The sequence below is a fragment of the Cyanistes caeruleus genome, chromosome 3 (assembly GCF_971803275.1).
Source record: "Cyanistes caeruleus chromosome 3, bCyaCae1.hap1.1, whole genome shotgun sequence".
Lineage (NCBI taxonomy): Eukaryota > Metazoa > Chordata > Aves > Passeriformes > Paridae > Cyanistes > Cyanistes caeruleus.
In genome coordinates, this window is record NC_141703.1 from 112,134,257 (window position 1) to 112,150,822 (window position 16,566).

Sequence of the window (16,566 nt, forward strand, 5' to 3'; positions counted from 1 at the left end):
ATATGTTTCCTCAGCAATTCAGAGGTCTGGCTGAAATGAGTTTGTGATCTCCTGTCCAAGAAAATGCAACCCTCTGTCGGGATTTTATAGTTTAACCACACACATTGAGGGCAGAGCAGATAATGGCTGATTTTAGTTCAATTAATTTCTTTATTGAGAAAAGTAAATGCAACCGCAGTACAGATGAACAATGCAACACCAGGTTATGTTCTACTGTCATGGATCAAAGTAGAAGTTGTCCAGGATGTCAAGTTGTTGATTTGATCATTACAGTTTATATTGTGCCTTTTTCATCTAAAAAAACCCAAAATCAAAAATAATAATACTCTTACTATCTGCCAAATATCTTAAGGAGACACCTTTCTGTGGTATTAATAACACAGTGCTTTTAACTAGCTGATTTTTTAAGAAATGAGATTTTTAACCTCTCCAGTAATATCATATTATTTTAGTTTCTCTGTTAGCAACCTCTAAAATGACCAGGATGTAGCTGAATGTTAGAAAGACAATTCCTTTAAAGCTTTTAAAAAATTAAAACCTGGAAACCAACACCATAAAATTTCTCCAAAATGTTAAAAGATCAATTATTTTTCTGAACAATCAATAATTTCCCTAGCAACTCTATATGTATATCTTTTTTTCTTAAAGTATGCAGCATGCGTCAAAAGTTTGTTTCTGAATAAAACCAGATATCTTCAAACATAAATAAATACAACTGCTGAAATAAATGTAATTGAAATTGTATTGTTATTAAAAGCAGCAGCTAAATATTCCCAAAACAGAAATTTAAAAATTAAAGAGAAGAAAAAATGGTCAAAAAAAAAGAATAAATTCAGTAGGTTAAGATGAATCCCTGCATCCAAAAATTTTGTACATTCACTTAGCAAGATGTTTCAGTTATTTTAATGGAGTCCTACTATTAGACTTGTGAAAGTCTCTCTTGCTTGTAAAAAATGACAAATGGTAAGTGCTAGATCTGCATTGGCAGAAGGATTCTTCCTTTCATCTTCTAAACACAGGCTGCTCTGGCTGGATCTGAAAGCCTGGCCTGCAGCAGTCCCAGCCAAACACTGCCTCAATACCCAAAATCTCTTTCCTGGAGGGAAGGAAACACGCAGAAAATATGACAAATATATCTAACTGGTAACCCTCTGGTTTAGACACAATCTGGATTTAGACCAGAATATGGATTTGAAAAAGAAATATTATTTTTGATAATGAAAAAAAGCGCTGTGTTTTCCTCTTCTCCTGAACTTCACCAACATTCTGCTGACCACAATTTGTTGCTCTCTCACAGAACGGAGAAAAGTGTGGTTTCTTCCTCAAAAGATGCAGATTTCCACACGTTACTACTGATCTGGAAGAAGAAACGATCCACTTTATTTCCTTGAGCCTCTTAGTGTGGTATCCTGTCAGAAAATATGAAAACACCCAACAAATAAAACCAGAAATACAGAGCAAGTCCCTGGGCGAGGAGGAGCTGGCAGCTGAATGCAGCCAGAGCAGAGGCAGCATTTGTGAAGCTCACAGCACTCTTGGTCAGCTCAGCTGTTGGACCCTTTCAAGAGAAGCACCTCGTGGTGGTGCTTTCTAACACAACTCAAATAGCCAGGGTGATGATCTCACCTTGGTAATTCCTGGTCCTGTTTCCTCCTGGCTGAACTGCCCTAAAGTAGCCCATGTGCTCAAGAAGTGCTTTCTGTTTCTTACTGCATCCCCACTCTGGGCTATCACACACCAAAGCATGCAGCTTGTTTTCCTAAAAAATAATTTAAGGGTACTCTGTAGCATCTACTGCAGGGCTTACTGCTTTCATTTGCTTTGGATTGAAAATTCGCTTCTTTTGCTTGACATCAGTACCAGACTCTCAAACTACTTTCCCATAAGAATCTAACAATAACATCAAATGAAGAGGCAGTTTTGTTATTCCTGGTAGCCCAAATCTGTGTCCTGCTTGCTGGAATGACAAGTAATCTGTTTAATTCAAGACATTCTGCTTCCTTGTCCTTCAGCAAAGCAGAGAAAAATCCCACTGTAGAAGTGACAGGTTAAAATTTTAGTATTTTCCAAAAGAAAATTGTTATCATTCCAGCAACTCTGTTCACGAGTTTTATCGGCAGCTTTATAGGCAGAACAAATGTGTGAATCTCCTGCCCTGAGACCTCCACTGCTGCCACCCAGACTTGAGTCTTGCACCTGCCTCCCCATCTTAGTAACTGATAGAAAATCTCACATCCTATCCCCAGAAAATATTGAGATAATTGTTAACCACAAAAATCTTTACACTTTGACCTTCTTTCCTTCCTTCTGTTCTTAGATTTCTTGCACCTATTAGTAAGAAAGAACACTTGGCAATAAAAAATTTCACTGTCCTTAACAAGTATCAGAAGTTCCACAGAGAATTGGAAACAAAGCTTTGTCACAACAAAACAAAACTGAAAAATTCTTACCTCTCACTATTTTCTCTTTTGTTTTGTGGCCTTTATCACCAAATGTACATCTTCAAACCAGTTTGTCAGACATGTGCTGGAGATTGGAATGGAGCAATGTAGAAAATCTTTGTATCAGACAGAATAATACAAAGAAATCTGAAAGCATTCCAACTCAGAGCTCTACATATAAAAGGAATAGTGAAAGAGGGGGATATTAGGTGGTCTGGATGAAAACAAAAGGGTTTTTTAAATTTTGCTAAAATCCCCCAATTACATTTTTTTATGCAGGAAAAAAATCTAGTCTTGTTTCTGTCCTTGGCTACTAATCCATAGATGTTCAGTTGTAGAACACTTTATAACATCTACTTCACTTGACAGAAGCCATAAAACTTTCCTAACTTCCTTAACAATCTTAAAAACTACAATAAATTCTCCAAAACTAGAATTATTGCCAAGAATCCAATAAGCCACCTTCCTGACAAAACAGGAAAAAATTCAATAAAAGCCCCAGATAAATCTAAGCAGTCTACTGTGTCCATACCACAGAAGGAAGCCAAAAATGAGCAAAATCAAAATCCTGCCACTCTGAAGGAAGAACACTTCTCCTGCCCCAAATTTGGCAGTTGTAAGGTGTGAACTGTGTAAAAAATAACAGCCAGTGCATGAAATGTTAGGGGTTTGGGAGTATTGGGAAGCTCCATCATTTTATCATCTCTCTCTAACCTTTTCCAGGGCATCAGAGGGGAACAGGGAGAGAAATGTTCAGAGGGAGGGAGGAAACTGATGGAAACCTTGGAAGATGGGACATTAACAAACCAACAGCATGCAAAGAGCAAGCCAAACAGTTCCAAATCCTTTCCACAACAGAATTTCTTCCCCCCACTCTCCAGAACTCCAGCCCAAAATGGCTCATACTCTTCTATACAAATACTTCCTTCTGATTATTAGCAACCTTCTAATTTCAAGTCTAAATTTATTCATTACTCCTTGACAAATGGTTACTTTTTAACTGTCTCTTTCTCGTTAGAGGTAATTATCCCTCAGCCCTAGATGCATTTACCAACATCTGTTCATTCAACTTTCCTTTGGCTATTTTCATAACCAAGATCTCTTTTCATAAGAGAGATAATCCATTCATTTCATCATCCCAGGAAGTTTTGTTCTGTATCTGTTTGCCTTTAATTTTTTGTTCTTCAGAAACCATGACCAGAACTATTTGTATTCTGTTTTCTTTCTATATTTTCCTATATATTCTACAATTGCATTTATGTATCCTGAACACGATGAAAAACACGTGATTTATCCTTGGAATTTTGCAGCTCCATTCTTCAGCTCTGTCATTCTCCAAATGACCAGATCAGCCAGCACACTTTTGGTCTCTTTGCTTTCCTGTCACCTCCAGCTTACAGATTCTAATTAAACCTTGATTTAAATCCACATGGAGATTTTTTATTATGCTTTCTAATCTTAGTATGACCTGCTTTTGCTACTTTTACAACTTTAAATAATACATTTATGCTGTCCATAGTCAAAGATGTTTCTTCTCTAAGTGCTTGAAGAAATGCCTGTCAGAAAGGCCAAACCCACGAAATATGTTGTATCTTTCTAAACAAAACCCTTAACCAGTTTTTTAAATCTGAAATATTAATTTATTAGAGCAAGAGAATGTCAATAATTTATGTATGGGCATATATGGAGACCTATCTCTGAATTATCCTCATTAAGCACTGAATGAGGGGATTTGGATTTTTTAATGAAAAGGGCTCTGTTCAGAGTGGAATAATTAACTGACTTAAAACTAAGTTGCTGACAATTATTTCAATTATCAGCCTCATTAACAGGGTAAGGTTATGACTCAAGGTTGGAGTAGTCAGCAGAGAGTGTTACTAGGCTGAAACGATGTTTGCATGCAGTTTAGGTGTCTATATTGGTAAAATAAGGGTCAGGAGGGCAGCAAGTCCAGCAAAACTGTGTCCCACAGCTCAGTAATAAAATTAAAGAATGCATCTTGCTTGAGATGATAACCTGATTTGCTATACAGATGATTTTTTTCCTCTATTTTTAGAACTGTCTGAAGTCCAATTACTGTGTTCTAACTTTTATCTGAAATTGCTTTGGACTTCTGAATTTACTTGTAATTGCCTGGGTCTCTGCTATTCAACAGCTTGGAAATTCCATTTTCAAAAACGAAATGGCAAAGCGTCTTCATGCGGAAGAAAAGGCAGACTTTCAGTGCCATAAAGGAAGGTTTAGTTTCTATAAATACTGGCCTATTTCCCATTCAGCTGAACATGTCTGCAGCGTGGGATGCATCTCTCCCCAGCAGATCATTCAGACAGTGTCACAGGGGTTTCAGATTTCCTATTGGAAATTGCCAATCAACAGATTTTTATACCGAGTTCATTTTTAGTCAGTGAGTCAGTGGCACATCATTCTGGAGTGACAAATTACAGGGAGATATGTAGGACTGTGTCAGAAATTCTGGCAAAAACTTCAATAAGTCTGGGTGGGCTGGGCCTAAGCTTCAATGGATACCAAATATTTTTATATTTACACCCCCCCCAGTAATAAGATAGGCATTTCTAGATGGATCTCCTTGGCACAGCACTAATAAACATGGCAATGAAAGTGATCCAGCCCCACAGAAAAAAGCTCCCAAATGCATTTAGGAGGTTTGAACTTTTCAAGGGTATGATCAAAGCTGAGAGGAGTGAATGGAAAGGCTCATATTGACATCAATGGGCTCTGGAACAGGCTTGATGTGTTGACAGCTAGAGAGATGCTCTGAAACCATCTGAAAATAAATTCAAAGCCTGATAGGCCACTGTGGCAAAAAGATACCATTGCTTCATTCTCTGCCATGTCAGGAAATTATCTCTGAGCTGTCAGAGTGGGTTTCTCATTTTAGTGTTTGTGTTTCTAGCCCATCTCTCACCAAATGGCTTTCCTTTTGTGTGTATGACAATTGATTAGTAACAAAAAGCAACAGGGTCATACAAGTAGCACACTTTGCATCTATAATATGAAATATTCTTGCACACAGCCAAGTATTTAAAATTATATTCACCACACACCAGAAAAAGCTGAGACAAATTGGTCTCTGCTAACGCGGGGCCCATGCACTTTAGCATTCCCTTACATAACATTAGTGAGAAAATTTTAACTTTCCCCCAAGCTCTAATCCACCTTAAAAGCAGCAGTCTCATTCCAATCGATTTGGTGAGATGAATGTTATTTACACTTCAGTTTGCACCTTTTTCTAAGATTTCATAAAAGAATAAATCCACACTTCCAGGGACGGCTGTGCATGAGGAAGTCTGGGGCTGTTAAGAAGAAGTGTTAGACACGTATGGGAATGTATTAGTAAGGGTCACACCTCCATCTTAAGATTTTTAAGTGACAGCAAGAGCATAAAAGACAGCAGGATGGCAAAGAGAGATTGATTGCATGTGGTTCCTCCTTCTTTATAGCCAGGTTTTTTAAGTTGTTAAGCATCGCTCTCCAACAGCCTAGACAGACCAGGCTGTCTAGGTGCACCTACATAAATAAGACAAATGAAGCTTTGATGAAATAAACCCTTCCAATTAAATATATCATTTCCATACTATGTATGCTGAGGCCAGCAAACACCTCATAACAAATGTGATGACAAAACAGAGGTTAGTTAAAGCAAAACTGTGTTTTTCATGGTAGAAATTCCTTAGAGCAGCCAGGTGAAATTGAGAGAATTCTTCCCAAAGGTTAGAATTAGGGCTGGAAAAAGTTCTGAGAAATTTACACTAAAGTAGAACAGTGATTGTATCACTGTTTAATGCTAACACTTTTTTTCCCTGGTTTTGCCTGTTTTTTCTCTCATCCCAGTGTATTTTCCCCAGCCATCAGAAAAGTAACACTGAAAATGTTATTACTGTGATCTCTCCAAATTGATTTGCTCATGGATCCTGCAAGCAAAAGCAAAGGGATGAATCTATGCTCTGGGCTTCAGTCACATCTGCTGCAACACTTAAATCACATCATGGCCTTTTACATGGCCTGATCGTCCAGAGAGCTGCTCTGAGGCAAAAACATGTAAATTATTATTTTTTCTTACATGTTTTTGGGGACTGCACATAGCTGTTGTCTCCTGAGCAAAACAATCTGAAAATGCTGTAAAGACCAGTCCTCACCACATACCAGTGCAGGCTGAGCTTGAAATCAGTTGTCTTAAAAATCAGCCTGACCCAAACTCTAAACTGCAGGAGCAAAAACACAGCGATGGCCTGGTCCTTGTTTGGTACCACTGGGCTGTGTTTAGGGAAAGCTGAGGGTTTGCCACACTGAGAAACTCTGTCCTACTCCAGGCTGGGATGAAGGACAATATTTGTCCTTCTTTTGTCTGAGTTACCAAAGGATTCAAATGCATTTTTGAAACCTTTAAAGCCTTGAAACCATCTTCCCTAGTCAAACAGCCCATTTTCCAGCCTTTCTAGAATTATCACACCAATTCTTCCTTACTTTCATTAAGGCAAAATCAGCTTGGGTTTTAAGGGCTTACAACAAAGGTCAGAAGAAAGGCCAGTTCAGGATGATGGTTGATCTAACAATCTTTCCTGGATGCTCACTTTTCTGCACCATGACCCTCTGAACTCATGAGGTCTTACCTACAGTGCTATGGGAAATTTTATATATGAAGACTTCATTTGTTTTGCTTTGGGGTGTGAGTCTGAAAAGAATGGGTTCAGCAGCACAGAAATATTTTGTAAGTTTACTGTTTTTTTATTAATCCTTTGTTTTAAAAGAGTTCTGGAAGAATGCAAACAGAAGGGATTTCTTCTGATGCTTCTCATTTCAAGGGGGAAATTTTAAAATGGACATTGTTGAAATGAAACAGTTTATGTGTGTACAGCATTGAAAATGTATTTTGTACAGAGTGAATAGGAGGTATCTTTTGATGGTTAAGGGTATGACAAGCGTTGATGTGTGCTGATAGCAATCATTCTGCAGTGGTGTAGGGGAAGGAAACAGCTTGGAAGGGGTGAAGCAAGGTCTCCCTGTGGGTTTTCTCTTGTGTGACACAAATTTCCCCCACCTTCCTTGCTGCAAGTACTTCTGGCTTGATTTTTTACCAGACTGTCCAGTAGCTCCCTTCTGCCTGTTCACACAGCATCACAAATCAAGCAAGAGCTGTCCTGTGGAAGCCAGAGCTAACAAGAGAGGACTATTTTTAGCACCAAAGTGAGTTTAACAAATGGATCATAGCTAAGGCAGCATGACAGCTCTGCTGCCTAATTAATAGAGACACCAAAGGTGATTCTGCAACAGAGCCAGAATCCCCACTATGCTGGGCCTTCAGATCAGGCAGATTCTGCAGCTCTCTTGTGTTAAGCAACCAGAAAAAGCATCCCAAATATACCCCAAACCTGGCCCATAGGTGCTCTAACTTACCCTGCTCTGAGACAGATAATAAAAGGTTTTCTTGGGTGTTTTTGGCTCCACTCTTTGTTTATCCCTGCATATAGTCAGAACTCATTGTTTTCACTCTTTCCCTCTTTCTACTCATAAAAAATGACTAATACCTCTTTGAGATGGACCATGGTGGACCGGACTGAAGCTCTCCAGGTAAAGAAGAGGACTGAAACTCCTTCTCTGTAGGGAGACAGGTGACAACATTGTCACAGAAGTGAGACAGAAACCAAAACCAGTCAGAACTTGAGATTTTTCTCCTATTGTGCAATGTGATTATGGCCAAACCCTGTCCACTCTTCTGCTCTAAGGATTTTATGGATGTGCAGATTTTTGAGTACTTGGCATGGATAACTGATAATATACCAGGCTCCTTATTAATCTCTCCCAAACTCCCCACAGACCTTTTCTAAGAATATTGAATGCAATTCCCTGGAAGATCATTTTATAGCAAACAACAGAATCTTTCCACAAGTGAACTTGCTGTGCCTGCAAGACAGTCTCTCCATGCTTTCCTATCCTTTGAATTCCTATTAAATTTGGCTGAACCCACACAAGTTTAAAGAGACGTTTTTCTCAGTAGGCCATCCTGTTTCAGGAAGTCCTCAGCTTGCCATGGCTAAGCTTGTCTTTGGAAATTATTATCTCAGAAGCTGCTCTCCAGGGAAATTACTGCAATCCAATCACCACAAATGTAAATTAAATCAGCATCCGATACAGCCACAGTGGTTTGTGTTCCTCCCCACTCCCTTCTCCCTTTGAGAAATCTAATTCTGAAACCACTGAATAAATTCTGCTGCCCACCTCCCACAAGGAAATAGCTGCAATGATCTGAGAGGAGATACAGTCTGTAGGAAATCACAGTACAACTTGTTTGTGAAGTTTATTTTGGTTCATGACTTCAGCGGCTTTCCTGCCCCTCAGCCCCTCTCCTGCTGTGCATTTACCCCATATTCTCTGTGGCAGGGATAAAACTTCCAATCTCCCCCTTTGTGTGGGACCCTGTTTCCAACATCCACTCTGGATGGAAGCTGTGCTTCCCTGCATGCAGGGCTGGGAGCACTCCTCCTGTGAGCTGAGGTGGAGAAGCAGGCAGCAAAACATTCTGAGAAGTTTAGGATGTGCCTCACCTCGCAGCTCTGTAAAAGTTTTTCAGCTTGGAGAAGTGCAATACTCTAGGAAAAGCATCAGGTTTCATTTAACAGCAACTAACAAACCAAAATAAGGAAAGAGGTTGGTGAGAAGAAGCTGAAGGAGTGCTGAAGGAAACTGAAAGGCTTTGGAGCAGAATATATCGAGAACAAAAGTGGGTTACCCAAAATTGTCACTTTGGACTCAAATCCTTAAGTACAAATTCAGTTCCATGTGACAGATACATGCTCACAAGTCTGATAATTCAGACACAGAGCAAATAAACCAGTGAAAAACCTTCAGCTGAGTGTCCCCAGTCACTAATTGGTCTGCATCATGTGTCTGAAGGAAGCCAGGGCTGGAACAAATCACCCTGAGTGCCTTTTAGGGTTGTTTAACAAGTATTGGGTAGTATGCAGAACTGTGATGTTCTCTCTTCAGAAGAAAAGGTCAGCTGATGTCCACATAACCTGCAATGATGAAAACTGGGCTTATTAAGAAATGTCATATTTAACATTTAAAAGCCATTCTGTATCAATTTTCATGGTTAAAATATTGTTCTGCTTGACATCAAAAATGTAAAATGAACAATATTCAAATAATTGCTCCAAATCTTGAGAGAATCTTTCCATCAGTTATACCTCTTTATTTTGGTTTTGAGTATAAAGGGTTTAAAACTCCAGTCACCCAACATAGCACAACCTCATTCTTCTGCCATTTACAAACCTTTGTTTTATTCACATGGTTTCAAACTCCATCATAACTATTATTATTAACAATATTGTTAGTAGATAATCTTCAACATTTAAGCAACAGTGATATAAAGAACAGATAAAAATTAATGTCTTCATCTTGTAAATCTGAAAAGATACATTAAAATTTTGGATTGTTTTCTCTCAAATGCATATATACACACACATTCATTTATTTCTGTTCAGCAGAATTTTCCTTCTAAATGCTTGTTAGGAAGGAATGGTAAGTATTGTACAAAAATACATCTCTTGAGTTATAAGAAAACTTTTAACTAAAATTAACCTGAGTATTTGAATGCACAGGCACCATCCAGGAATTTGTAGTGACAGCCAGTGTTGGTGTGACAGCACAGCACAGTTAGTGGATATAGAGGTTTTTATGTCTTGGAATGAAGATTCAATACAGCTGGACAATAAAAAAAAAAACCCTTTTACTATGCAAGAGGGATAGGCTTTGATGCACTTCCACATTTTCATTCTGCCTTTCAGAAGCTTTAAGTTTTCTGAGTATCAACAGTCACTACAATGTTACTTCTGAGCAACTTTACCCAGTCTCAGAAAGGAAAGATTATTTGTAGACAGAATTTATACATAGTTTTGTTAAACTCCCATTAAATCGGAAAAATCTGGAAATTCTAGAGGTAGAAATGGCAAGTGAATCAGTTCAGCTGTTATACAATTTCTAGCACGTAGTGGGGGTCAGCGAAAAAAATCAGGGACAATTCTGTCAGTTGCAAACATGGGCAGAAATGGTAAAATATAGTTAAGAAGTGCATTTAAGTATGCAGCTGTATTCCAACGGATGGCATCATCCAGGGAGTGATAGAGGCCCAGACTGGTAATGTAATGTAAGCAATTAGTTCTGGCAGCTACAAAAGAACTGGTGAAGCAGAAAAATCAGTCTCAAGAACTAATCTGTATCTGCACAATGGCAATGTCTTGATAACACATCTGAAACATGCAGTTCAAACAGGAAGGGCAGAGGAGCTCTATGGATGCTTCAGAGAGCTGTCACCCACTAATGACTCCTAGAGCCAGGTGGAAGCAGGGAATTATCATCTGGAAGAGCTGGAAGGGAATACAGGCAAGCCACCTACCACTAAAAAAAAAAGAAATAAAGAAATTTAAAACATTGAAAAAAACCCCCATCATTTAAATTTCAATTTCACAGAGCAGTTTCCCAAAGAACACTGTTTGCTATTCTTCAGTAAATTTAAAGCACTGTATGTACTCACAGCATACACTGGCTCTAACCCCACAAATCACTTATGTTTAAATTTTTACAGATGCACCATTCCAACATAATTGCAATTTGTCTAAATGATTATGTTTTTCTGTGTTTATACAGTACATACAGCTCTCACTGTGAGCTCTTTTGTGGACTTTGTAAAGGTTGAGCTCATGCTGCTTGCTGGGATATTAATAGGATCTCTCTCTTTGTTCAGCTATTTCTCCCAGAAATAAACATAATATCCTGGACACAATTCTTGTAATATCACACCAAAAACTGGCCAGAGGTGCTGTAGATTTCGGGTAGAAGAGGGCAGAAGGAAGAAGAGGATCACAAATTAAATGCAGATAAATTTGTGCTTTAACAAAGCAATCTTAAAAAGGTCAGGTATTTTTACAAGTCTTCGGCAGGGGACAATTGTACAGGTCCTGATCTACACGCTGTGAAAGTTATTTTTAAAAATTACACATGTAAGTATCCCAATATAACTTGCACAGAATTTTTACAATGCAGGAATTTTTAAAAGACGTTCTGGTTTGAAATTGCAACAGAATTTGTAATTGTACAAAGTAAAAAGTATGCCTGGGGATGGCAAAAGACTTTAGAAACCTATCTGAAATTTATCTTTCATTTACAACAGTTAAACTGGGAAGAAAGAAAAAGAAAACTTCAGATTATTTGATCCAGTGGATCATTCCTGTTTCAAAATAGCTCAGTTCAGCCTCAGGCTATGGATCTCTGAGTGGCATTTATGTAAAAGCTGAAAAGCTCTCTTCTCTCTTCCCCCTGCTACCAACCAGAAAGAGGAGAATGCCTTGCATAAGATGTCAGACCAAAGCACAAAACCCCTATTCAGATTTATTTTGAGAATTATCACAGCTTCTCTTCATTTACTTCCTATCTTTTTTGGTTTGAACATCTTAGCAAAGTACGCGATGAACAGCTACAGTGGCTGGAATAACTTATCAATTCAGCTAGGATGAGACATCACAGCATCATTTCCCACCGGAACTTTGGTGAGGGAAGAGAAATGCTGGTTTCCTGTGACAATGACATCCCTCAGCATGTGGCAGAATACCTCAGAGTCATCCCATGTCATTGCTCACACTCCCTCTGTGCATGTGACAGCCATGACCTCATGGGGGGTCAGAAACAGCTTTGACCTAAGTCAGCCCCTTGGATGGGTGGCACTGGGTCACCTCTGGGACCTGGTGTCCGTCTGTCCCAAAGGGGAGGTCATGAGCTTGACCGTGCACCCACCGTGGGCTGTCTGCTCTGCCTCCCCCTGTGCCTTCCAGATCTTCCTCCTTTGGCACACACACATTTCCTGCAGAACAGCAAGAAAACAGCAAGAATCCCCTTAAATTCTGGATGCTTTCTTTCCACACCTAGGTTAGGGGCCCTCTTGCAAAAAAGCACTTTTGTAAATGTCATGATGCGCTGGAATCAATTGTAGTACGTACCCTTTAAATAAAACAACAAAGTAATTCCTGAGAGCCGTGGTATTTCAAGACATTCAGGGTAAACAGAAAATTTTGCTGGTGCTTGGGTTTATTCTCGTGTGATCCAACAAGAGAGAAATACAAGAAAAATCTGTGGTTGTAGCAGAGACATTGCTGGGAGGGGATTTTATCATGTGTGTATTCTACTCTCCACGGAAAGAGAAGATAAAGCCAAGTGTGGTTTCCTAAAAATGTGTGACCAGTGGATTACTTCCTGCTTAATAAAACATAGCTAAATGCATCTAAGTTTCTCCAGATGGATATTATTTATGAATCAGGGAAAAGATAAAATTAATAGTAACATCAAAGTTGCGCTGAAAAGTTTCCTGATTAAATATTATCTGACCTCCAAATGGTCTTCCTCTGCATTTCCTGGAGCAATTTGGCTATTAGTCAACCCACAGAAATGTAGATGACAGGTTTATAAATATCAGAATCAGAGCTGGAATCTAAACTTCACTTTGATTTAAACGCTGTTCAACAAGGTGACATTTTTTTCCGGGCACCAGATGCCCTGGCAAAAGAGGGAGGACACGCTTTTTGCACTCGGGGCTTTTCCAGCAGAGCCAAATATTTATTATCCGTGGTACCAGACAGAGGGATTGCGTGGTGTGAATGACCACAGCACACTGCTTTTGTTAGGGCAGTTCTTGTGTGGATAAAAGTCTGCAGGCTGCTGTGGTGACTGAGCCATAGAAGTGTTTATCATCCTTAGGCTTGCTCACACCCTGCAGCTCAGAGCAGAACACGGAGATACAGGCTCTGCTCTGTCCCAAAACCAAGCAGATTCAAAGGATGCAGAATGACTTCGCCACATCCTTTCTCCCACCCACACTTGATGTATGTATTAGATAAACCTCTCTTTATCAGTTTTTTCCTGAAAAAAAAAAAAAAAATACAAAAAAATACAAGGATGTCCTTGGGAGAGCTTTACTCTGCTGGTGAACTCCCATACTCTGAATTTTCTGCCACTTCAGTAATATCTCTCTCTCAAAACACAAACGTGCTGGGAGAAGCTCATAGCTGCAAATCCCAGGAAGCCTCTTCAGGCTCATCATTAAGAGAGTCCTCTGAGCTGGCACTTCACAGAAATCAGAGAAGGGAGAGTGAGTAATAGCCTGTGTTAGACAGAATTTCATTAAAATAAATGATCCACTCTGTGTACGTTCTGAAGGAGTTTTACGAACAAGTGTCAAAACACTTCAGTGACAATTGTGACTATTATTCTTTCTGCTGAACTGTAGCTTTTACTACTGTAAGCAGAATTCCAGGAACATACCTGCTGTTCCAGAGCTCCACATTCCACCTCAAGCAGATCTGGCAGGGCAAATTCCAGACTTCTGCTGCAGGAGAGCACGGGAGCTTCAGTGCACCAGGAAAAGCACACAGAGAATGAGAACACACCATGAGCTGTGAGGCTTCAACCCCACCAGTGCCATCAATTGCCAAGTGCTACAAAAAAAAGAAAAATAAGAAAAATACCAGCTTTGAGTCTCAGAGAATGACTGCAGAAGAATCACAGACACTGCATACAGGGCATTCCCACTTTGGGCTATAGTCAAGGAGAAAGGGGAATCTCTGATCTGCATAGTACATTCTGTATGTTTAGTTAAAGATTTGTCAGATAATTAATTCAGTGAATTTTGAGGGGCCATATTATTCTCTCTGAAAGTTGAGATTAATTTACATCCCAAAGTATCTAGCTGTGTTTGCTGAGCTAACTTGATCACACAGCACTTTTCTGTGCATTTAATCCTTACATATCCATAGAGAGAACCTCAACATGGTGATATCCTGCAAAGCCTATACATTGCTCTGGAAAGCCCAGCTGCCTCAGGACATGCAGAAACTAATTAGAAATGCAAACTAATCTCATCCTGTGCCACAGGTCAGCGTGAATGCATCCAGAGCCCGGATATTTTTCAAAGAACACCTCAAAAGGCCGTGCCTCATGCTAGGAATTCCTGCCTCATCTGCAACAGCTGAGAAATCTTTCACTGCCACGATGGGACTGAAATCCTGCCATAAATGTGCTCTGGGATGAGCTCTCCTCAATCACATTGCTCTCTTTTATGGCCACAAAGGATTCCATGCCAACTGTGCTGGGATAAATGCAATTTCTGAGGAGGATGAAGACACTCGGTGTTGTCAGGCTGCTGCAAATGTTTAAACTCTGAAATGGATCATGAGGCCACACAACTCCATAGGAACTGAAAGCCACAGTTTTTGCCTGGCATCCAATAATGCAATACAAAGACTGGGAAAAGTGCTTGCAGTTAATCTGTTCTGAAATTGTACCTTTTCCTCCCTGTTCCTGCACATGGGAGAGCTCTCCATGGTTGCTTGGGCTTTGCTTTGGTGGTTTTGTTATTTCCTTTCCTTTATTTTTACAAACAGGACAGTTTTGTCATATGCTGTCATTCATTATTCATTATTTAAGGGGTAACTGAAACAGGCTGCATCTCTGAAATTAGGATTCACTTTTCCAAATGTCTCCACTCTCCATGCTGGCAGAATAATCTTTGCCAGACACATTCCAGCCCAGGATATTTTTGAGCAACCCAGTCTAGTGGAAGGTGCTGCAGAAGGTTTGGAACTAGATTTTCTATAAAGGTCCCTCCCAATCCAAACCATTCCAGGATTCAATGAACATCCCTTTTCAGAGGTTATCTTTTACTACCTGTAAGGCTTCAATGAAAATAGTATGAAAAATAATAAAAAATTCTAGTACATCTATGACAACACACTGAGAGCAAACAGATCTAAATAGCCAGGTTAATTTTTGCAGTAATTTTGTTTTCAGTAGTAGTGTATGTATCATTAAAATTAATTTTGAACATATATAAAATGCTTCTATCCCCAACAAAATTATTTTATGGGCTGTATTCACCAGTTCTTCACACAAATCCTTCTTTTCCAGAATTTAGTCAGTCGTTAGGGAAATTACATTCTCTTGCAAAAGACATTAGTTGTCATCTCAGGAAGAACATCAGTGACTGGTTCAAAGTGAAAGCCACTCTGAGTTTTAAAAACTAAGTTCCTACAAAAAGGGTTTTTCTCATTCTTCATTATAAATAGAATTTGTGGAGTCAGAATTCAGTGAAATTTTAAATCTGCATGTGTGTAATGCAACACCTGTTCTTATTGCTAAGAGTTGTTTTGCAATATCTGTATCACAACAAGCTCCAAAACCTTATTTTTCTTCCATTGGTGCCTTGACCTTCCACTTGACTATCAATGCTAGACAAGAAATTAGCTAAAAAATATTTATCTACTATGGGAAAGCTCTAATGCAGTGTCTAAAACATTAGAAATGCACACTGCAGGCAGAAAAAATGTCCTGACCTATTATTACATGAGCATTTTATTTGTTGCTGAGTTTTATGTTGAGATCACAGCAACACCAACAGCCAAGCTGGGTGCACTGCACTGCTACCACACCCATACATCATGACAAATAATGAGAGTACAAATACTATTAATTCAGCTGCACAGCTCATTGTGATGAAAAATTTATTTGTAGATACCTCCCTGATTAATGCCCAATGCCTGGTTAATCTAAGACACATCCAATAGGAAAGGAACTGGAGTCAATGAGAGGTACCTGACATGGGAGTGAGCACAATTTATCACTGCACTGAGTAGTCCATGGCATTGTTCACTGTGCACACAAACAGGCACAAACACTTCCACAACCTCCCTGGAAAAATGAGGTATCTGGGAAAAACACAAAAGGCCAGAAAACTCATGAGGCATGTAGTGTAGGTATTTGCATAGACAGTAGACAAAGGCAGCTGTGAGAAAGAAAGAGACGGAAGACAAGCTGGCTGGAAAGAAAGCTGCTCTGCTCTCTTCTGCTGCACTCAGTGGCATTTTAGGAGTTGCCAAAATTGTCAGTGCTTTCTGCTTCAGCACACCTACCCAATTTCCTCAAGTGTTTGGAGCTGCAGCTCACCTGGATTTACTCCATACAAGCACTGAGGAGCATATTCCTTGTGCTACTATTGCTCATATCTTAGATTTCTACTGGAAATTCTTTGGAAGAATTATAAAATCTATAAAAAGCACAATATTTA

General features: G+C 39.3%; 1 long non-coding RNA gene across 2 annotated transcripts; it reads right to left on the reverse strand.

Annotated features, from left to right (window-relative positions):
• Window positions 1–241: 241 nt before the first annotated feature.
• Window positions 242–16,207, reverse strand: LOC111942111 (uncharacterized). 2 transcript variants are annotated; one of them, XR_015285232.1, is made up of 6 exons: window positions 16,095–16,207; window positions 13,770–13,942; window positions 9,190–9,475; window positions 7,988–8,057; window positions 2,451–2,526; window positions 242–1,409 (listed from the first exon to the last, which is right to left on the reverse strand). It is a non-coding gene; the product is annotated as an uncharacterized LOC111942111 (long non-coding RNA). The 2 variants fall into 2 exon arrangements; XR_015285233.1 differs by lacking the exons at window positions 242–1,409; window positions 2,451–2,526; window positions 7,988–8,057; window positions 9,190–9,475 and adding an exon at window positions 9,631–10,856.
• Between the last annotated feature and the right edge of the window lie 359 nt (window positions 16,208–16,566).